At 34.5% G+C, this 24,176-nt stretch overlaps 1 protein-coding gene across 4 annotated transcripts in view; it reads left to right on the plus strand.

Moving 5' to 3' along the window:
- Positions 1-24,176, plus strand: part of TBC1D5 (TBC1 domain family member 5) — a 278,265-nt gene that overhangs the window by 22,485 nt on the left and 231,604 nt on the right. For all 4 annotated transcript variants that reach the window (XM_014937837.1, XM_014937839.1, XM_014937838.1 and 1 more), the window contains exon 2: positions 11,933-12,087. The gene's annotated coding sequence lies outside the window, so the exon portion shown is untranslated. The remainder of the gene's footprint in view (positions 1-11,932; positions 12,088-24,176) is intronic.

A 24,176-nucleotide genomic window follows, 5' to 3' on the forward strand; every position in this document is an offset into this window, starting at 1 on the left:
TTTGAAAGGATGCTTTCTTTTAGTAAACTTCAGTTGAAACTTGGTTTTTGCTTAAATCTAGGGAAATGCTGTTACATTGAATATTTGTCTGAAGAATTAGTTTTTTACTTCAGCCATTAGGTTTCAAAGATAATTCTGTTCTTATTTTATATAGAGATGAGATAAAGGTGCAGTTCGTCAGCATGACATATTGGGAAAATGCTTTGTTTCGTAACAAGAAGTCTGAGAATTGGGAAAGCAAAGATCAGGGCAGTTCAAAAACCATCTTGAATTTTATTGCAGGGAAATAGCTTCTGTGCCTGCTGATATTTTGAGTATTGCAGCTACTTGAACATGTGTGATTTTTAATGCTACATGCATACAGTGGGAGAGGTGGTATAAAATCATTGTGTCTGGATACTCTTAATGATTGACGTTACCATAATAATACAAACAAGAATTTTCATCCTAGCTACAAAAGCACAAGTTTGTGACTGCTTAAAAAGCTCTGTTTTAAAGAAGTGTGAACTGCTTGCTTGGTTTCTGGGCTAATAGCTATATTTGAAGAGAAAGATTCATATTGCCCAACTTTTGAGTCTGACATTGGTGACTCTGCTAATTGTAATAGAGCTGTGGAACTGTTTCATTCCAGATGGAACTTTAATCTGGCTTCTGATTGAGCTGAGTGTCCTTGTAGAGTCTCTTAGCATCTGCTTTGGAAATGTATATAACATTATTCAAAATTTGTACCAAATTAAACTACCCTAAGGCTATAATTCAATTTTTCTTTATTGAGGAATGTATTGTCAACAACTTTATGCCACAGAGTAAAATCTGCACTAGATCTATTACTTTTTTGGCTATTAGCTGGACATTTAGATTACTGTGATTGAATTTCCAGGTTCTTCAAGTTTACCTTATCAAATGTAGGTTTATGTTAAGGAATTAACAAATATGGTCATTTGTGGCTTTTTTTCTCTGAAAGTTGATGAGCTTAAATGGATGCCTGCTAGTATTAGTGGTTGGATTATATTTTTATTTATAAAATAGTAATGTTTTTATAATTCTAGATAATTTATATGGATGAAGTTTAAGATACCTGTTTCTGTATTTCAATTGTAAAATGAAAAAGAACACATGAAATATATTGAAATACACCATATCCCATTCATTTAACTTCTGTACCTTATTTTAGTTTTTCTTGTATCTGTAACAGTTAATGGTTGTGCTTCTTATTTTTCAATTCTCTGAAGTCAGCTGTATTTAATTACAATTTTTATTATCTTCCTCTCGAGCTCAGTGTAACTTCTGTTTTGAATACGAGTTCTTTCATTTAAGATGGTCAGCTTAGGGTAGGAAATTGATGCAGGTTTTCTGTTATGACATGATTTGTGAAATACTTTCAACTTACTCAATATACTCAAGTTAGAGAGCATTTCACGAATCGTGTCTTAACATAAGTTAAGACAGAGTATAAATAAATAAGAACAGAGTATTTATCTCACCACATACTGTCTACCAGGGTTATTGTATTTTGTTTGTCTCTTTTTTCCTCTTTTGTTGCTGAGTGGGAAAGCAGTAAGCACTTATCCAAGTTAAGTCCAGTAAATACAGCACTGTGTTAAGTCCATTTATAATCCCCTTTTCCTATTGCAACTGTGCTACACCACAGAAAAGGAAGTAGAACTTCGGAAGTACAAGTACAAGTGCCAATCTCAGCGCTGTCAGCAGGATGTCCCTTGCTCAACTTTTGAAGAGTGGGTGTCAGCACTTACCATTGAGAGTGGAATCTGGGCCTCACTCACACATCCTGACTTCATGCAGCATTAGATGTCCCCATCCTCCTTTATAAAATCATTTTGCAGGTCTTTATGCGTTCATTTAGATTTGTGTTAAAAGTGACAGCTCAGAAGCTATTTATCTTTTCTGATAGTTGACTTAAAAACAATAAAATTGATGTGAGAACAGAATTGCAACCATGCAAATTGGGTTAGCCATTCCACCCATGGAAAAGGAAATGTCCGTTTTCCTTGCATATCTTTCTTTGGACATATTAGCTGCCTTACCTATCTTTCTTCATGATCCTTCTTCTTATGCCTGAAGAAGTTTAGAACAGGTTTGTTTCCAAGTTCTTTTGTCAGTGAATGGGAGAAGGGGGAGAGGTTGCACAGAAGCTGATCCACAGCAGAGAGTTATCTGGAGGGAGGCAGTGACAGGACAAAATGGGATCTCCGGGCCAGTCTCCTGTTAGGTCAGCTTAGATCAGCATTAAACTGTGTCATGCATATTAGAGTGTATTGAAATGGCAACATTTCTGTGGTTTCCTTCCTTACACTTCAAGCAGCCTCATTTATATGTTGACAAGAGACGATAGTTATGAAGTGAGAGCACACATGAGATAGTCACAATTGCCAAATCAATCTCTCTGGTATCTTAATGCCATCAGCTTCTACTGAAGTTCTGAAAATATATGACCAAATCACTCATTATCTTCTTGAAACTGGTTTAAAAGTAAATGCTATCATGCACACTGTCTTCACTTCCAGTGCGATATTGGAAAAACCCCAAAACTAACAAGGCATCAAGCAAACAGATATCTAGGAATACAGTAACATTGAATATCCCACCTTTAAAATTAAATCTTTCTTCCAAAATTTTATTTAGTACCTCTAGGGAATTTGCTTTTCCAAGTAACTTTTCATATCAAAGCAAGTAAAAAAAAAAAAACAAACCAAAACAAACAAACAAAAAAAACCAAAACAAAAAAAACCCCCAAATGCTCTTCTGTTTGCTTTCCTGAGTTCTTCCACCTGTGACTTTTGAAAAAACCCATCATGCATTGTAACTTGATGTTTGCTCAGTGTCTGTCAATGTACTGTTACTTTTTCACATGCAGAAAATTATTATTATCTGGTAAATGTTACTTTGCAGGTATATATCTAGTTTTGAAAGGACTAAATATAAATTAGGTCTTGCCTTTACTCAGAAATAAAAAGACAATATTCTAATGTTTTTTGAAGCACTCAATGAAAATTTTCAGTCTCCACAGAATAAGAATTTTATGATGGTTCTCTTGATTTATTCTCATCTGATGACATAAAACTGAAAAATAAAGGACAGAGCAAAACGAATATAAGAAACATGAGTTGTGGGAACATGACCTACCTTCAGAAAGTCATTGTTTCCCTCTTCTTGCTTTTACATGAGAAAAATATTTTGTAGCTTGCACATACTATCAAATACATGGTGTGATCCCCAGGAAATCAGTGGTTTTACCATTCAGCTGCTCAACTCTGGAGCTGAAGCTATTTCAACACCTGTGTGATGCCTCCATGGCTATACCAATAGGAACAGATGCAGTGCAGATCAATGCACAGTGTTTTTAGGCTGCTGTTTAACAATCGATGTTACCATTTTGCATAGTTAAAGTGATTTCTAAAAGTGTGAAAAAGCAATAGGCTGCTTCTAGTGAGTTTTCAGTCATTGATTATTAGCAAGTTTAATTTATCCTCACTAAAAAGAAATTAACTTCATAAATGCATAACTCTAATAAAAGACACGTGATGCTTCAGTGACATTGTTAAAAAAATGGAGGGGGAGGATAAAATAAAGCAAAAATATTTAATTCATAGATACTGGAATTTCAGTTTGACCTGTGTTTGTTAAAGGCAGATATGTTTGTCATTCTGATGAAGATGCATTTCTTCATACCTTGCTGTTGACAGAATTTCACCTACTTTTCCCATTTATTATGATAATAGTCTACCAGATGTCATATGTCACAGCCTAGTGAAGTTGTCTCTGCCTATTACTACTTTACATATAATGTGCATTCTTGTTTTTCTTTCCTTAATTTAGGAATTGTTATGTGTTCTTTGACATTCCCCTATTATATGAAGAAAAGAATGGAGGTAAACTATTTAAAATATTTGAAAGCAATTTTAGAAACAGTAGGCTCTTTCCTTCCCATTGTAAGTACCATTATGTTAAAGTACGCCTTCATGTGGATGGATAACTTGAATCTCATAAAAATGGTCAAATGTCTTAAAACTCTAGTAAATGTTGAGTTAAAATGTCTAGTTGTGTTGTGCACCTTTTTTGAAAATTGCTGGTTTCAGTGAATAGATACATAGATAAGTGCCAATAAGAGAGAGTAAAAACATGAATTATTATATATTATGGATATCTGTATTGATAAGAGTAGTCAAAGTCGTAATTCCTTAGCTAAAACATAAGAATGGCAAATATTCTTTCTAGAGATAGTTATAATCCAAAAGACAGGACAGTCTCATATATGTGTAGAGATATGCACAGAGTCAAAACAAGTATTGGCAGAGGTGCAATGGTAGGATCAGCAGTCTGCCTTTTGATCCACAGCCTTTGAGCTTTAGTGGGACTGGTGTTTGGCACCCCCCATTCAAGGTGTGGTGTTGGATATCCCAGAGTGCTGGAACCGTCCTGAACACACCGGTAGGAACATCAAGTTGCAGAAGCGTTGTAAAAAGGAGTCACATGGACCCACAGCCAGATTTCATTAATTTTTTGGCAGATGGGGTGCTAGCACTTGTCAATTGTATTGGAAAATTTTATTTCCATACAAAGGTTTTTGCTAAAAGGCTCATATCTTAGGAAGAGTGGATTTTTTAAGAATGGGAGCAGTGTTCATTTTGCATTATGTGCTAGCAAGGAAGGTCACTCTGACTTTTCTTTCTTCTGTTTAATTTTTTGTGTTTGGGTTTCTGGTGTGTATTAAAATAAAGGTAAAAATGCCTCCTAGATTCATAGATATATGTGCTTACATATTAGAATCTAGAGAAAAATTCCATATAAGGCATTATGTTTCATTTGAAACCAGTATTAAAAAGTTTAAAGGCTTTTCTTTGTCCAGAACAACAGCAAGCACATGCAACTGTCAGCAACTCAGTGTAGTTTGATTTTTTATATTTTACTGTGGAACTGTTGATACATAAGGTTAACTATTTCATGAAAATGCCTTTATTCTTCTACAGTAATATTTTAGATGAAAGACTTGAGTTCTTCTCTGTACATTGCTGAAGGGATCATTGCAGTCCTTAAAGTTGCATTATATAGTGTGATATAGATGAATATGACAAAAGTCAACATAGGAAGAAACTATTATGTTGAAATAGAGGAAATCAATATAAAGCCTGACATTTTTCTTTTACATTTGCAATCTCTGTGCAACCAGAATTGACCAAGGCTCAGAATATCAGAAGTTAGACAGTCCTGACAAAAGCATTTGAACAAAACTTAGATCACTGTCGAAAATCAGTATTGTTCTCCTGAAGTTTCTTTCAAAATGAATTTTAATTTCTCATTTTAAAAACAGTACTTAAATTTAATTTGTATGCCTTTTAAAGACTTGAATTTTTCAAGTGACTGTATTTTACTTTCAAAATGAAAGCAGAGGAAGAAATTAAATTGTAAAGATTAATTATTTGTAAAATCTAAACAAAACTGAAGCTTTGTATGTTCAATAGATTTATTGAAATGATAATCCTTTAAATGTCCATCTTCATATAATGAAAATTACAGGACAGAAATTTGGAAAAAATAGCTGATTTCTTAGGTTTTTTTCTCCTCTCTCCTCAAATGAGATGTTGAGGGTAGCAAAAAGCAATCCTGTTACAGTCCCATTGCACTGAGCAAAAGTCAGAGTTGATGCACAGAAAGGAACCTTTTATTCATTCAGTCTTAAGTTGAAAATGTTCTTCTAAGTGGTCAAAGCCTATGATACTTAAAAAATATTTCTACCTTTCTATCGAGAAGACAACTGTAGTATTTAAACTGATTATAATAGTGAGGCAACAAACAGTTTGTAGTTTACCGTTGTTTCTCAGTAGCGATATCACCTCTAAATACAAGAAAGAAACAGATATAAAGATATTTTTTTTTTTTAATCTTGCATTGTGTCTGCATTTTACTCATTCATTTTCATTCAATTGGGCCAGATAAACTTGGCCAGATATGACTTTGTATGCAAATCAATACTAACCTGTAGATTAGGTTAAGGTGATTATGAATTAATGTCTTTTAAAAACCACCTGCATTTTAACTGTTACTAAATAAAATAAATAAAATATGAAATTCATAAAATACTACCATTGTCACTAATTCAAAAATATATGTAATATAGTATCAAAACTAGTATATTTACATTTAATATCCTTTAAAATAATGCCCTATCTCTGGACACGTTTTAATGAGAATAGGTATAATCTCACGTGTTGTGTAATCTTAGTAATTTTAGCAGAAGTCATTCCTTTGCTTTATCAAAGTTGGCTCAGCTACAGGGAGGTGTGTTTAGCTGCAGTAGTGGTTGCCTCCTGAGCAGAACTCTAGCGTTACCAGTTCTTGACAGCTGCAAGCCAGCCTCTGGGCATCTCGCTAAATTTTCAAATGTAATTATACAGTAGACTTCCTTTAACAAATTCTGTGTTCCCAGCTATAATTATAACAGCTCTTCTTGCCTCTGGCCTCTTCCTTATCTTACAGCCCACCTCCATATCTCCCACTGCTGGCTAGTGTTATCCAGTAGAGCTGATGGATCTAGAAAAGCAGATCTTATTCTCTCTCTCTTCACAAGGATGGTACAGAAGGTCCATTTCTTCTGATCCTCTATACTGAAGTGACATGTCCCATAAGGCTGAAGATTGTTCTCTAATTCACAGAAGATCTGTTGATTAGGATGCCACTTTCATTTTGCAAACAATTTTCAATTGTTCTTACAGGACATAAGAGCTATCAATGAAATGGCTGAAGAAGCCATCACAGGGAGAGGAGGCTGCCTGAAAACACTTTGTTTTCACGTTGTGCTATTCAGGGCATAATTTCTTTAACTGTACAATTTTCCATTAGGTTTTTTATACGAAACTGTTCATACTGCTTTTAAGGGCATGTGTGTAACATGAAAATAAAAATGGTCATTGATGCTTTTTTTCTTCCATGAAATGGTAGGTAATTTTAGCCAAAGAATGAAAAATCAGTAAAAGTTACCCACAAATGTGCTCAATCTAGTATTGGCTCATGTCAAAGAAATTTAAAAGCATCTACACAGAGTAATAATCTCTACTCCACATGTCTGGTAGCAAGTGAATCTGATGTGGTGGATTTGAATATGGGAGTCTGAAGATAGGAGATAAGTGAGAGGCCATGTTGTAGATGCACAGAGGCAGCCTTCCTTTTTCTTCATTCTCCTACTGTGTATTGCATGGAAGATCACAGATTACCATCTTTTGCAGTCTTTCTTGCAGCAGGAATGTTGATCAAGTCATTTCTTCAGAAGCTTCAGTGGGTGAAATGCCCTGGCACTCCAGGAAGTCACATTCCCAGTGACTTTTCCTAGTTTGCTTACATCTTTCTAAGAATTTTGATGGTCAAAACTGCATAAGGCACAGTAAGAGATGGAAAAAGGTTAATTATCAGCTCTTCATCTCCCTGTGTAGGCCCCAAAAAAGGAGCCTATGGGAGAGATGGGGAGGGACTCTTTATCAGGGAGTGGAGTGGTAGGACAAGGGGTAATGGTTTTAAACTGAAAGAGGGGAGATTCAGATTAGATATCAGGAATTGCTACATCGAAATATCTTATGGAAATCCTTCTGTCCTGAACAACTGTGACTTCAGTATTTGGTATGATGGCCCATGGGTGGCCTTTTCTTGGTGTTCAATAGATTTGTGCATAACCACTTAAAATCCGTCATTCATCTGTTGTTTACCTAGTCGTCTTCTGTATTGCGACACAGAGAATTTTACCCTAAAATAAAGCTTCAAAATTAGGAGCAGTGAAAGAAGGGTGGATTTTTTTTCAGGGCTGTCATATGAGCCAAGCCCTCTTGCCCACCAAGAGAAAATGAGCCAGAATGTTTATACCAACTGATATTGTCTCTTTAAAATTCAGTGTTTTATCTTTTACCTTTCAGTTTGCTTTGTGGGTCACTTAATTTTGTTACTTTTCTTTAGTATAAGCTAAAACCAGAATATTGCTGAATATGCTTAAATAGATGTATATTTTTTTAAGGCTGGCATTTAAACAGACAAAGAATCATGCTTAATGCTACTGTGATAATAAATAGTACTATAATTGATTGTTGATAGAAACCCTTAAAATACATTTTTATGGTTGAAATGTACTTTGGGTAAACAGTGTTCAGTCTGCCTATTAAAATAATTCACTATATACCGTGGCTTCTTTGAGTATTAAGAAGTAGGACTTTTCCAACAACAGTAATTGGTTGACACTGCTTGACCTTAATGCAAAGCTACAGTATTTAATGAACAAACGGAGGGAATAAAGTTTTGATAAATAAGGCAATTTTCATGAAACCTTTAGAAATATGCTTGAAGTCTTTTAGTGTTAGATTGACGGTTTCTTCTTTTGTGAAAAGAATAAGTGAATAATTTAAGGCTATATTTCATGTTTTCAGATCTTCATTCTGTCATATAAATAATAGACTGTGAAATGCAGCAGCTCCTGTATTCACAGATTTAATAGACCTATACAAGTGTGTATCTTACTCAGCTTCTGGCATCTTAAAATGCTCTTTTGTGCGTATGTATACCTGAGAAGCAATGCAGAAGTGGGATATTCCTAGACTTCAGTAAACAAATTTCATACTTTAAGCATGCTATATAATCTGTCTTTAAACAAATTGTTCTTCATAAAATACTTTCAGTACAGCCTGAAGTCAGTTTTAGTATTTTTAGTTTTTAATTTTAGTACAGTATTATGACGGTCAGATGTTTAAAAAGTGGTTATTCAAAATTAAAGTGTAATCTAAAGTTTACTTAAATGGAAAGACTGTGTGAAAAGCATTCAGGTTGAGATCCAGAATAGAACTTTGAAACACCATTGACTCTCTATGAGAAGAGAATCAAATGTATTTACTAAAATAGTGAAATATCAGGATAGTTTATGAGATTTGCTACATTTATTCTCAGTAACGTAATTTCTTTTTGAAGGAAATTTTATTGGGGGCGGAAGAATAGAGAAAAGCAAAATCAAGCTGGTTTCTTTTCTTTGTTTCCACTCTCTTTCCTTCCCCCTGCCCCATTAGGTGGCTTTAGCTTAATGTATGTTGAAAGGATAGTGAAGCAAGACTTACTGAGAACAAGTGGCAAAGTCCTGGGATTCTTTCATGTTCTCAATCTTCCAAGCAGGAGGATTGTTTTGGGACCGGTGGACCGTGAACATAAAGACTCCCTTGGAAAGTATGTTCCTACTGTACTACTGTGCCGGTTTTGTTAGCTGCAAAACGTAGCTTTCCTAAATGCTTCCATTTAGAAGTCCAGGTTAAATTGTTTCCTGCATTTTCTTCCTTATACCAACTTCTTCCAACATTGGAGTAACTCTAGTTGTCAGGAACATTCTACTAGCATATTACATGATACCAAACTCTTGCTTTCCTCCATCCTGTGTGGGTATGCAGGCATCTACACAAGTAAGGAAAGCTCTTTATTCATGTTTTGAAGACTATTTTCTGAAAATAATGTTCAAGAAGTCTGACTGATGGTCTGCCTTTGCCGTGGTATTGATTTGGTAGTCCCCATGTAGGTTCCAGAAATGTCTAGTATGGATCCATCAGACAAAGTGAACAGTCTACATGAAGATGTCATCACCTTTGCTAGAATACAGGCAATTTCTTTTCCTGCTTACTGATACTCTCTAGTTCATGTAGTCAGGTTACTTTCTCTCTTCTTTTTCAAGAAAAATAATCTTTATATCTTGTGTCATGTTATACAAATCTTAACATAATCCTGTATTCTGGAAATTATTGCAGTAAGTTATTCATATCTTCATTTTTTTTTCATTTCCAATGATATAATTTTCTACATACTAACAATACATTTGTCTTAAGCATTTGGAGTAGATGAAATCAGAAATGGGGAAACATTCTTTTCCTATTCTCCATACTCTATTTGACTCATAACTTAGAAAACATCAATGTGGGGGTAGAGATCATTCTACAGTGTAACTTGTTGCAAACTAATATCACAACTCTTTGAATAATGTGAAAATCATTGTGCTGCACTGGTATGAAATTCATTGTCATCACCTCTGTTTTCTGAACTTATATAGAGTAATATTTTCTATTTCTTTTGCTACATAATCATTATTTAAGCCATTGGCTGGGGATGTTTCTGTTGTTTCAGTCAGAATTTACAGGATTATTATGTTAAATATATTGATCTTTCTAAGCGAATGTCACTGATTGGATCCAGCTGTGAGTGAATTGACTTGTGATACTTGAGCAATACATTTGTTATTATTCATTTTTACTTCAGTACAAGACTGTGGTCTCACTGTAGTAAATTCTGGGCAAATATACATATTTGCTATTCTTTATTTGCAGGCTTTGGTTTGTTTAAGGGAAAAATGCAGGAAGGAGAGCATAAAAATCAAAGGAAACAGGAGAGCAGAACAGCAAGGAAAAACAGTAAAGATACTTTGCTAATGGCTGTATATAAATGATGCTGATGGTTGCTTTTAAATTCTGAGTTGGCTACTGTTCTTTATTTAGTCAGTGCATCTTCTTTTGCTTAATTTGTTAACACCTATAGAAATTAGAAAGAGCAGTAGTTATGACAAATGGACTATGTAATCTGAAAATTGTATTTTGTCACATGTTTTAGTCACAAAACCTAGTTGAAATCAATTGTCCAAACATTCACTTAACATATTAATAAGTAATACAGGAATACTCTAAGTCCTCTTGAATTAGATATATTACATCTTGTTACAAAATTTAATGCCAGGCTTAATAAGTCAAAGTATGCTCTAGAATAAAAACATATTTATATGCTAGTATATTGCAACTAGGATGCTAATCCAAATGAAAAAAAAAAAACAAAAAACATCTCTGTATAGTTGGAACTGTTTAATATACTCATGTGTAGACAATTGTATTTAATTTAATTTCTTAAAAATAAATCCCAAAATTTGTTCCTTCAAAGTGAATATGTTTTTCATAGTTGATTTCTAAATGCAGTTAAATTTGTTTTGACAACAGTGGTCAAATTATAGGAACTATTTGGGTACTTAGTTGCTAAATTGGTGTCTTCTAGGACTTTTTTTTTAAATCGGTCTAGATGTTTCTGTTCTTAGGTTTTCTAATGGAAGGACAGTAGAAACAGTAAAGTACCAGCATTTCAAAAAGGGAAGATGCTATTTCCAATTTAACACTGTTAGCTTAACGTATTTTTAATGGGAAAAAATACTTTAAAATAGCAGTGTATCCCATCGTTATGTGAATAGAGTTTAATTATCTCACAGTAGTTGAAAAATTCTGCATAGATATGTTTTGAAGTGTAATTTTTATTTTTGTTTAAATTTCTTGATTTCCAAGTGCATTTTTGAACAGTTAGAAGAGAGTTAGAACCATAGCCTTGAACATTTTAGCATGTTTATAACCCGCTGTAGTGTGCTATTGAACCCTGTACAATTTTTTTTTGTCCATTTTTGGTAATGAATTAAGCACTTTCTAGAAAATACATATAATATCAAGTTAATGAAATTTGTAAAATACATGTTTTTGAGAAGCTGAGTCACAGGAGGAGGAATTGAAAATAATGCTGAGAAATAGCCAAGAATTGCAGGTTGATAAAAATTTCAGGTTAAATACTGAAGAAGTCTTCATAATGCTTAAGTTATTAGAGTTGTCTCTCTACCATTATTATCTTCTTAAAAATAAATAAATTAAACCATGTGGGATTGCCTTACATGTTGGTTCCCTCTCTCCTGTTCCATAATTATGTGAAATACTTGTTTGACTTGAAAAAAACCAACAACCTAGTTTCAGTCACGTGACTTTTTGTTATATGGAAATTTCCAGAAGAAATCCAGTGCCTTAGGTCACTTGAATCTTTTTAGGTCAAACTTAAAATGAAGAATGTTTTTAGCATTTTTCATCAACCATCTTTTTTTCTCCATCCAAAGGTCAATTCCAGAAGTCTGATACTGGAACTGCTGCTCCATCTTCCTCATTGCTGCTGGTGACTGGGCCTTATCCCAATGGTACTTGACTATTGAATGTGCGGAGAACATCATTCTAAGGACAACTGTCTCCTTTGTGTTTGAGCACCTGCCCCTATGTAAGTTAATTTTTCTATGGTTCTAAAAAACAAACAAACACCAAACTAAGGTTGTCTCGTTAAAGTCATAGTAACACATTTAGCATTTAGCGTTTGTGATGTCTTTCCTGCAGTCATCCAAAACCTATTTTAAATATACCCTTTCTGTAAAAAAACTGTCTTCTTTTACAAACATAGGTGCTTTTCTTCCCACTTTATTACATGAAATTTTAAAAGACAAGTGAAAATATTGACTGTAGTATTTGGTTTTAAAAGTGACAGGTAACTGAAGTCTGCTTTCCACAGAGCTGGTGAAACACAGGCAGCGTCAGCGGGAGCTTCTCTTTGCCTTCTCCTATAATATGCCCCGAGTCCCGGCCTGGAGGGACAATTCACTATCTAATTCAAACCTCTCCTTACATTAACAACATGGCAGCGTTTAGTAATGATACAGTGTTTGCTGTTAAAGACTTGCCAATTTTGCCTTAAATAGCTAGATTATATTACCTCAGTTTGCCATATTCCCGCTGTTTAGTTTGGAATTACCTTGCAAATGTTAAGGTGATACCGTTGAATCCTATAAAGGAATTAGAAACTTGAAATCCTAGCAATGTAGCTATAAAGTACTGGTGTTGGTCTAGAGAAAAACACCAGTTCAAGAGATTGCAGGTCAAGAAACTCATTTTAATAGGAGCAATTCTTTGCTTTTACTGATTTCCGTCAGTGACTTTAGTTATTTTCCTTCATTCCACGCAGGATAATTTAAAACCCTTTCTGAAGTTAATTTTGAAGACATATATGTGCTTGTGTTTTTGTATGTATAGTTCTGTACCTTTTAAGTGTAGTTAGTTTTTTCCAGCGTTACAGTAAAGTACAGAACGCTATACAGTACATTAAAGAAATAGAGCCTGTGCATCAGAACAATTTTCATGCCTCACTCAATTCTTAATGTAAATTAGTAGGAACATTGGTTATCCATTTGAGAAATTGAGTTGGTATAAAAATAAAAATGCACTTATGGTGTGTGGTGCTTTGTGTATCATCTTGGGAGTGTTTTGCTGTTTATCTGTCACTTGCATTAGAAAAAGCAGTCACTGGCTGCAGGTGACATTAAAAATTAAAGGTTAACCTCAATTTCTTTACTGACCAGACGTGGGGCAGAAAGTTCTTCTGGATTTGTGCCTGAATTTTGGAACTGTCAAAAAGAGTTGAGAAGTAAAGACTTGTGCTTTTGGTGGCTTAGCCTTTTTCTGTGTGCATGTGTGATTATACAATTTCACCATTTTCAAGTGTTTAGACTGCTTATTGTAGGTTATATCAAGATCATTTTTAATTGCATCCAACTTTGTGAAATTAAAAAATGACACGATAATGCTATAGTAAATAATTATAATGAACTCATTGTACTGATCTACATAATTTTGGGAATGTCTCTATTTTGTTACTTACAAAAAAGATAACAGTAGCATTTTTGCTGTTACTGGAGAATACGTGTATTTCAAAAACGAACTAAAATTGTGGTTGAAAATTGCTATAGCAGCTCTTGAATATTCTGGTTAGCTCAATGTACATTTAATATAAGACAAGATTTATACACTCATGAACAAGCCTGGGAGATCTTTCTTTAAGTGTTAAAGCTTTTGACAAAGTTGGCTTCTACCCCACGGTGAGTTCAGAGCGAGCCAAATTCAGTATCGTAATGCTTCCTCCTCTCACTCCAAGTGTTGGAGGCAGCATTCAGACCAGTGAAGACTAGCTTCAGGCAGCAGGGGTTTCCATGTAACCTGCCAGATCTCTTTCATTTCCAAAGTAGGTATTATGCTTGTTCGGTGGTAGACCACACTACAGGCAGCTCTTGAGATGCAAGCTCAAAGCTGTGGCTGCTGATCTTACCTTCCATTTCATATCTTGATTTTACTTAGCCCTGAAATAACATAGTATGCATGTAATCAATAGATCTGCTGCTTCCTGTTGGCTGCAGAGTGAAAATGAGAAGGGAAGAAAGTAAAATGAAATTGCCTGCTCTGTCTTCGTGATTAAAACAGACTGCCAAAATGAACCTGGTTTCTTTCTCCATCTCCTGTTTGTTGAGGAGTGAATCTTTTCTGTCCTTGGCTGTTTTGCCTCTTACAGCTCTTAGGAAAATGAGAAAATAGAAATTTTTTCAAGGAAAGCAAGAATATTGCTTTAGAAAAGAACATTGCGATTGATGTTTTTGAGGAACCCTAGTATTTCAGATGTGTATAATTGTTTTAAAATTAGGTATCCGTGTGCTTGCTCCATAATAAGCTTGACACAGGTGTTCAGGACTAGTATGCTGTAGATTTTTTAGACTTTGAATTTGAATCATTTTAAGAATTCTTGGTGGGAAAGTGATAATGCTCATTTCATGTGTTTTGCTTATTATTCCTAGTTTGTTAAACCTATATTTAAGACCAATGATTTCTCTGAAGACAAAATATTTGTAAATTCCAGTTACTTATTTTCCTGCATTTCCCTCTGCTTGAAATTATTCCTGTCTTCTCCAGGATTGGTTTCACTTGCCACTTCCCAGTTTCTTTAATTTCAGATTTTCTTGTATGTTGACATAATAATGGAACTGGTCAAACACTTATCACTGTTGAAATGATTTATAACAAAACTGAAGTATTATATAGCTTTAAACATAGGCCCTTTGACTTCAAGAGTAATTAAATCCCATATAATAGTTGATAATTTTTGGCTTGCAGCATGACTCTAAAGTCTTCATTTTATAAACTGGGTTATGAAACATCAGGAAACATGAACTGTAGTTTTCAGAGAAAATATCTGAGATAATTAAATGCTGTAGAAAATGATGATAATTTGAAATGCAGTACTTTCTAAGAAGAAATCTTTTAAGTGATTTTGATGTATTTTCTTACAGGTTCTAGAATAGGTGGCATTTTATAATTTGTCAGTTACTTCCTTTAAGTTCAAATAAGCTTCCCTATCAGTCTAAAAAGCATTATCTGGTGACTTACAATCATGTTACAGATGGCATCTTTTCTTAAATACTACAATAATCTGCGGTTTGTGGAGCAACTAAATTATCCGTTTGTTACATAGCTCATAGAGGTCATCACACATCTGTATGAGCAGAGCATTTTCAGTCTTTCAAGAAAACCCAACAGGTATTCATTGCAGTGTTCTGTTGTTGCTGTTCCTACAGCGCGGGTGGTCCATGCGCCTGTCTTTAATTTATGGCTGTATTGCAGAGATGGGCTACAGAGAGGGATCCAGGAGCCAAAGGACTTTTTTCTAGGTGCAGCAAAAGTTGAAGGACATGCAGCTTCAAAGGATGGAAGGAAAGGTCCAGGATCGAGAGTTACTGTGCAAAGTGCAAAAATCAAGTTATATCAGTTCCCCTCAAGGGTATATAGTATCACCACAGGAATAGTAATTCCCATTGCTTTATTTTCAGTAGCTGTTAGATGGTCCTGGTGAAGAGCAGCACTGCTGTGTGTTACTAGCCCATTCTCCAGACATCCTTTCTTCTCTCTTGGTGCCATGTCAGGAGTTACCTGCCTTATGTAGCTGCTCCTCGCTTGACCAAATTGGTACTGCTTCACATCCTTCTTGGTTCATGTTGCCTCTGGCAATGATCTTTGTCCACTGTGTCTCTCTTGCCCCTGCCTGCTTTATAGTGCATTTTCATTTTAACTAGGAAATGAGCCTCTCTTGCTGGAAATCCCAGTACAAAGGAAGACCTTACTGCTGCCTTTCAATACGCAAAGGGGACTTGTAGGAGAGAGACTTTTTACCAGGGCCTGTAGGGATTTAGGCCTTTAGCTTTAAACTAAGGGAGGATAGATTTAGATGAGATATAAGGAAGATATTCTTTACAATAAGGGTGGTGAGGCACTGGAACAGGTTTCCCGGAGAAGTGGTGGATCCCCCATCCCTGGAAGTGTTCAAGGCCAGGTTGGACGGGGCTTTGAGCAACCTTGTCTAGTGGAAGATGTACTTGCCCATGGCAGAGGGGTTGAACTAGGTGACCTAGGTGACCTTTAGAAGTCCTTTCCAACTCAAAACAGTGTATGATTCTACTTGAGGACCATCGCTTCTTGCCTTTGTTGTTGACTGCTTACAATTATGTGTGTCTCTCTTATAGTTTCATTATATGCTATTGTCTCTTCTGCATTTTGTTGGCCTTCAGACTTTTTCAGAAGCATCCCAGTGGTAACAAGTCGTATTGCTTGAACCTGGTCAGAAGACTTTTATTTGTTGGTTTTTTTTTTTTTCAATAAGACATGACTGCTAATTTAGATGATTGTAAATGCTGATCAGAATTTGTTAAATAAGAATTTGTTAAAGTTGTTCTTAAGGGATTAAAAGTGTCAGCCTTAAGTGTTTCTGCATGAAGAAAATCATGGACAGGAGAAACTTGAGTTGCCAGTGGTGTATATTTAAAAAAAAAAGTTTGCAACAATATTTTGGTGCATCTGAAATGATCTTTCTACCATAGATGTGACCAATCGGTTCTATATATCTATATCTCTATATATCAGTCCCATAAAATTGGCTTCAACTTCCTGTGAAGGGATGCTATTTCATGGTTTCCCTTGGGTTTCTTCCATTTCCCTTTCTTCCTCCCTAGGAAGGGAGACAGGCTTACAGAATGCTTTGCTTCTAGGGAAAATTCTTAAGTCAGTTCACAGAATATTAGTGCTTTTTACTTTTAAGTTACGCTGATTTTAATGTCTGAACATATACTGCATGTTAGTGACAGGTACTGGTGTAGATGCCAACTGCATGCAGTTGGAGTCCAGTATTAGGGACTGCATTTCCAGTGCGAGTAGCAGCATTCCTCAGTTGTTGTGACTGGACACCATTTGTAATTAGGTGGAAAGCAGATTAATAAAGCCAAATTAAAGTGACAGTGATGACCGACTGCCTACTAATTTAAGACTTTCTGCACATTGCTGATTGCTATTTATTCAATGAATGCATATATTAAATATACAACTTTACACATTTCTTTAAGGTAATAGGAGCCATGATGATCGGGAGGTATTCGTTATTATCAGTGCTATATTGTATTTGAACAAATTAATGTGGAACGTTATATAAAACTCAGAACTTTCTGAGCAACTTCATGTGGTTTAATTCAAGGTTGCATTGAGTGATGTGCAGTACATGACTTTATATTAAACACCTTATTTGAAAACATAATGTTTCGACAGATTTACGCTCTTTAAAGGAGGATTAAAATCTTACCACCAACTTTTGCAGTAGTTTTCTTAATATGATCCTGTAAGATCTTTTCTAATAAACATTAATTTAATAAGTGCTGGTTCTTGTTCAAATGATTCAACTAGATTTAGGAGAAACAGGTGAATGTTGTTTTATTATTGTTCAGGAGCATGCATGCTGTGCAATATTTGGGTTATATAAAAGCACAGTCAGGTTACTTTATCTTGAAACTTGCCTTATTTCTTGTCTTTTGCAAGGGAGTTGTAGGTCAGTTACAAGAATTTCTCAGTATTATAAAAGTTCAAACTTTGTCATGGGATATTATTCTAGATTATTTTAAAATCCCATAAATATACTCTATAGTGGGATCCAAGGTGGAGCCCAGAAAAAATTGTGGTTCTCACGTAACTGTATTTAGTGGGGGGGGAGTAGACGGTAGAAAAGGAAGAAAATGCTCTTCTTTTTAGGTGAATGTATTCTTTCCATAAGATATAACAACAAAAAGTAGATCAAGACACTCTTGCTTCGAGACATTCATACCATCTGACAGGAAAGTGATTTTAATTAATTTAAAATCCAGCAGCAACACTGTTTCTTCCCTGACTAAATGGTAGGAAGACCTTAATTACACATTGCTCTTGAAAGCACAGATTGTACTTAGTTTCCTTTTGGTCATTGAGACTCAGACTTTGGAAAGTATCATAAAGCAAATACAGGAATACTTTTCTGAATTTTCAGAGTGTTAGCAAGTTTTCTTAGTATGACTGTAAAAACTTAAAGAGGAATTTAGGTTCTTCGGTGGTTTTTTGTTGTGGCTTTTTCTTTTAACAGGAAAGTCATACAATATCTTCAGTTAGATTTTGGCTGCAAAACTTTTTAAAAGGCATTTACTTTGTAAAAAGTAAATTTTGACAAAAGCAAAGGAAATGGCTTAAACTGAATGGTTTAAGTGGTGAATCAGTATCTGGTTGTGTCTAATCAGGATTTGGTGCTCCAGTTGAGGATATTTTATAGTGTGAATCTGTGGTCCGGATGAATAGTGACCAGCTGTGTGAATAGTAACCAATTAATTGTATATCTGTATTCATTCCACATCCTGAATGCATTATAATGCATAAAATATGAATGTTGAATGAATTTGTGGTTATTTTTGTTCATGAAAACTATGGTTACGAAATCTGCATGGATTTGTAGTATTTTGGGGGGAAGAAATCATGGTTTTGTTTCACTTTAATGTTTACTTTTTAGCAAAGATACTTAATACACTAACATAAATATAAAAACATCCTCATACAAATCTTTTCCTCATTCCAAAAAATAATGTATTATAATACATCATGAAAAGTATGAACTATTTCATATAAAAAAGAAAGTTCTAATGTTCAGCAGATTTCTTCATTCATGACATTTTTACGCTAGATGAGGATCTGCCTTATGCTGCCAGATTCTTTGAAAAGAAAATTTGGCTAATCTGGTTTTTGTAACTTTTCTGACACTATTCTTCTGATGTAATTGCTTTCTTGAATATATCATTAGTGGGCAAAATTAAAATGCAGGAACCTGAAATACAGGAGAATTCATGTGCAAACTTCTTTGAAGAATTGATGTAAAAGCTGCATATAAGACTTAGGCTGTATTCAAATAGTTTTCAGCATCCTGTTTCTTGTGACTATTTTAATTTTTATAATTAATGTTGAGGGTAGTTTAAAGTTTCAGTATTTTCCCTGGAGCAAATATTTGGGAGTGGTATTAGATTGACTTCTGTTTCCTGTACAAACAAACTTTCTGAATTTGTGAAGGTCTCCTCAATGTTCCTGAAGGCTTTGCTGTTAGAAGTCCCACAAAATAAGTGTCGCTTTTCACAGTATTTGTAGGGTGTTGAGAGGAAGGGATTCCTGTTTCGTAGCCATAACTCAGGCTGGTGCAGCAGTGATATCCCTGCTGACTTCCCTTTTGCCAAGCATTTAGCTGAAACTTAGGAAATTTAGTGCTTTACAGAGAAAATAAATTAGTTCAAGTAATTGTGGAAAAGGAGTTGGTACTTAATGGAAGAGACAAGTTTAATGGTTTGGGTCACTGCCCAAGTCCATCCATTCTCCACTGGCCAAACTGGGCTGCAAACTTGAAGTCCTTTTAGATTAATTTTTATTACATGGTACAAAGGCAAGAGTGACCAGAGAAGTCCCTGTTCTTTTAAAGAGTTTCTGTATGAATGTATCACAGTCCTTGCATTTCAAACTGAGTCTACTAATGGTTGCATGTTGAATAACTTGAAAAACAAAGTACAGAACAATTTCATTATACGCAGGGATGACCTGACTCGTCTTACATGCCCAATTTTGGTTCCTTAAGATGAGTAGCATTTCTTCATTCGCATAGTGGTTCTCAGGTATCAAGGAATCACCTCTTTAAAAATGTGTCTGAGACTGTGGTAGTTTTAGAGCTGTTTCATTACATATATTTGCATTTACAATCTGAAAATGTCATACTAAGCTCTTACCAAAACACACAAAAAAGTTCTCATTTCAAAGTACATCAGAATATTTGGACCAATTTGATTTGACAGATTTTCATTGTGGAAGCATAGAAATTTTTTTTAGTGAGGTTTGTATTTTATAAGATTGAAGGAATTGCTTAGCTGACCATCATAGAACAATCCCAAAAAAGTGTACATAGAAATACACTTTTTGTGCGTAAGTATGTATCTTGTTAAGATAGGTATGAGAAATGAATATTCTTCTTAACTGAAAAGTTCATTTTCCATGCTGAGGATCTTTAAAAATCATTCTATCCATTTGGTGGAGCAATAGCTTAGTTAATGAAAATTGATATTTTGGAGTTTTTCATTCTTGTGTAACATCTGTAAACATGTTCCCAAACTCTACATGCAGTTCTGTAATTAACATACTGTTTCCATGGTGTTTCGTCAGTGAATAGAAAAAATATAATTTATACGGATAGGGAAAAAATTCATTTTCATCACCAATACAGTTATTTGATTTTCATGGGATTAAAATAAAAGTCATCAATGTGAAATTTGGGGTTTGTGACCTCCTTACAAACCTCTGTAAGTTTTATGCGCTCTGAGTGAACCGTGAGGTGTAGTCCAGCATCTTGTCTATACAGGGGTAAGATTCATTTAGAACCGAAGCATTTTTTTCCTTTTACAGCAGATTTGTAGCTCTCTGATCACAGCACTTAGTTTCTTTATTTTTCATTGGTGTTTTCTCTCCATGTAATGTACATAGGAAGTTAATGATGAAAGAGTAGTAAAGTATTCATTGAAACTGAGAATTATAGTATTTGCAAATGTAAAATCATAATTTACATAAATGTTATAGTCAAGAACATTATGAATGTAAATATGCCTTCATCTATTCTCAGTCTTATAATGCCATTCGTTGTCCAGTGGGAGATGAAGAGTGATGTTGAGACTGCCGTTTAACCTATTATAGCAGCCTAAAAAACCTAAATAGCCTTGATGTAAATATGAGGTGGGAAAAAGAGTATTCATCTCCATTAAGTGACATAAAAAAACATGGTAAGAATAACAGGCGGGTGGGTGTGCATTAAGCAGTGAAATCCCTAAATTTGGACTCTAATTATAAGCACAAGGACAATTGCCTCCCACGTACTTAAACTGTTATGGTTTTTTTCAGACAGAAAATATGGTTCACGGTTCTTCAAGCAACAAATACAGATTTTCTTTTGCATTTTTTTTCATCTGATACATGATTCCTTCTCCCCTGGTACTAAATGAAGGCCTGATACTAAAAAGCTGAGTTTGTTGTTTTCCTTGGTAAGATTAGGTCTTTAGGAATTTTTCTAGATCTCATAACTACACTGAGGAACTCCTACCCTTTTAATGTTGATGTAAGCAGTGTTGCACCATTATATTCAGATTAACTGGGGCAATTACTTTAGCTTTGATTTTTCTTTAATTGTTTCAGCTTCATATTAATGTTATGTAGACCTGTGGATGACCAGTAGTTGACTAACTTATTGCACCACATATGTCACTCTTTCTTTGTTTCTTGATGATCTATTCTTGTAAAGATAGATAATATACTTGCATCCTTTCTTTATTTTTTTATGTTACATTAGATAAAATAATTATTTCATATTGAGTAACTGGAAAAAAGTATGACCCATGGAATCATCAATGAGAACAGTTTGTCTGTAAAACTCTTTTGAAAGAAATTAATTTTGTATTGCAGTTTCTTTAATATTAAAATTCTTTCAGTGTGGGAGAGGTCCTTTTGATTATTTAGCCATTCCATCTTTGACATAATACAGGGTAAAGAATGAATTCCTTTTTTTCTTTTTCTTTAAATCAAAATCATTGCTATACCTTTAGCTTGATATTTAAGATACAAAAAGGAGATACATTATGTCCCTAGCTAACCTGATGTAATAATTAAGATGTTGTATTTCTAGACCAAATTTGTCTGATATTTTTTCAATAGTTATGTCTGTCTTTGCTTGATTAGACAGTTATTGACTATGACATCTTTTCCGTATGTAGTAAGTTGCAGATCTCAATCAAGTCACCTCTAATCTTATCATAAATAAACTAATATACTAATCTTATATCTCTCTCACACACACATATAATAGTAAGAAGCTTTTCCTGATTGTAATTCTTAGAACTCCTTTTTGGGCTCTTTTAATTTCAACTTCCTTTTAAATTAAAGATACTAGGCCTGGCTATGGCATTCCAGTGATGCCATATGTGCAGATAATTTCAGGTCCTTAGTACTACCATATATTTCCCTGTAATGCACCCAGGGATTGTTTGTAGCTTCCTAGCTACAGCAACATAGTAAGAGCAAAAAAAAAGCAGTTGGTTATTTACTATGACTTGTAAGTTCTTTAGGGATTCATTGCTTTCTAGGATGTAATCCTCCATTTTATGTGGCCTGTCTTGTATGTTCTTAGTGTTCTTAAGGTAAATAAATGAAAATAATGTAATTTCTACTCTGAGATTTACTTAATTTATGCAGCTTATTGGAAGGATTTTTAGGTATTTCAGTCGTTATAGAGCTTCAGCTTTTCCCGTAGCAGTGAAGAGTCAGTCACCCGGTTTTATATGTATTTTGTGTGATTGATATTTTAAAAGAGACAATAAAGGGGACTTCACAAAGCATTAGAGCATTAATACAGCACAAAAAAGGCTTATAATGTGTTTAGCTTTTGCTGATACCTAATGATACGGCAAAAAAGCACTCTTCTACAAGGCTGCTTTTAAGATCCAAGGGAACTAGAGGAGTTGTTAAGAATAATAGATGGCATATCTTGGATTAATTTTTTTTTTAAATTTCTTTTTAGGAGTAGAAGCACAAAAATCCTGTCTTAATCTTTCTATTTCTTTTAGGTATGCTGCTTATTTAGCTTTTAGTAACTTGTAATTTAAGATCACAGTTATTAGGTGTATTTCTGCATTTTATATATCGCTCCCAGATGCTACAGTATTAGTTTTTATCACTGCATATTTTATGAAATGTCAGCCTTCTGTTGGCTGTTCACGCAGCATTGTTAGTGATCAAAGCCACAACATAAAGGAGAGGAATCTAAACAGTTGGCTTATCTTTGTCCTTCATTGTGACACAATACCATAAAATTACTTTACTATATAAAAGGCAAGCAAAGCTTCGTGTAGCACACTGAAAAGATGAACTTTTTGTTAGGCTCAACAAAATAGGTAAACTTTTATTGGTGATATTTTGTATAAGGAAGGTAAAGTTAGCATGATGTATTTTCAGTTTGGAAAAAGTTTTTGTCTTTTGCTGCCTTATTAAAGCACAATGTGCTTTTTTATATTAAAATGCTATTTTAAATCTATCCATTAAAACTTTGAAATGGAAATGGAATGTTGTGCCTTGTAGAGTAATACGTGTGGTGTGTTTTGGAGTTTCTCTGGGATACAGTTAGTCAAGGCATGCTATATCATCTGAAGGGTAGTAATTGGGAAGATAATAGTCTTTACGTTATAAAAACTGCTGGTGATTATCAAGTATATTTGGCTTTTATTTTGTTTTTTCGTGTGAGAGATTATTTTGAGTTTATCTAAATTTCTGGTTAAAAATACCAGAACAAATATCAGTCAGCTTTAATTTTTCTGCTTGCCTAAGTGAGTTGTGTATCAGAACTGAAGTAATAAAGTAGGAAAAACTCTACAAGCTCTGGAGATATTCTATAGGAATAAAAATCTTGAATGATTTTGATCAGCTGTTGTGTATGCCCTGCACAGCAGTTGGTTCAATCAATTTTATGTTTTGGGATGGTTTTATTAAAACGAGCTGCTGCTTTCAGTAAATCATTGTAAAGATGCTAGCTTTGTATATGCTTTTTGGGGACCTGCAGCTTACCAACGCAGGCTCTCAATATAAACGTATTTAAGCCTGCTCGCCAAGAGGCTGGGCTGAGTTAGTGACCCCTTCCAATGGGGAGTATTTCTCAGGACAGGACAGAACATGAAAAAGGAAATAAAGCCTCATATTATGATAGTGGTAGAGAAAGTAAAAAAGCAAAAATGATTCTTTCATGCTGTGGAGGTCAAAGGCAGGCAGGATAGTAAACAAAGCTCTGGATAGTATCTCTTAAAAAAGGTGATGATATACACAAATTGACAGAACATGTTTGCGATTGTCTTTTTAACTACTGGTATCGTCACACTTTTCAGTAACTTACGTGTATGTATTCTCTCTCAGAGTGTGACTCTATTTTGATAGCTGCTTCAGAGGTTTTGAACAAACTAACAATAGTATTTTTCTGCATGGCATTGTGATCAAGATGGCCACATTCAGCCATTTGTACTTGGCATTATGATAGATATTATGGCCATGTTCATCCATTTTTACTTAAAATCTGGCACTGGAAAAGATTATTCCAACATA

This window comes from Calidris pugnax, unplaced genomic scaffold, assembly GCF_001431845.1.
Source record: "Calidris pugnax isolate Ruff unplaced genomic scaffold, ASM143184v1 scaffold11, whole genome shotgun sequence".
Lineage (NCBI taxonomy): Eukaryota > Metazoa > Chordata > Aves > Charadriiformes > Scolopacidae > Calidris > Calidris pugnax.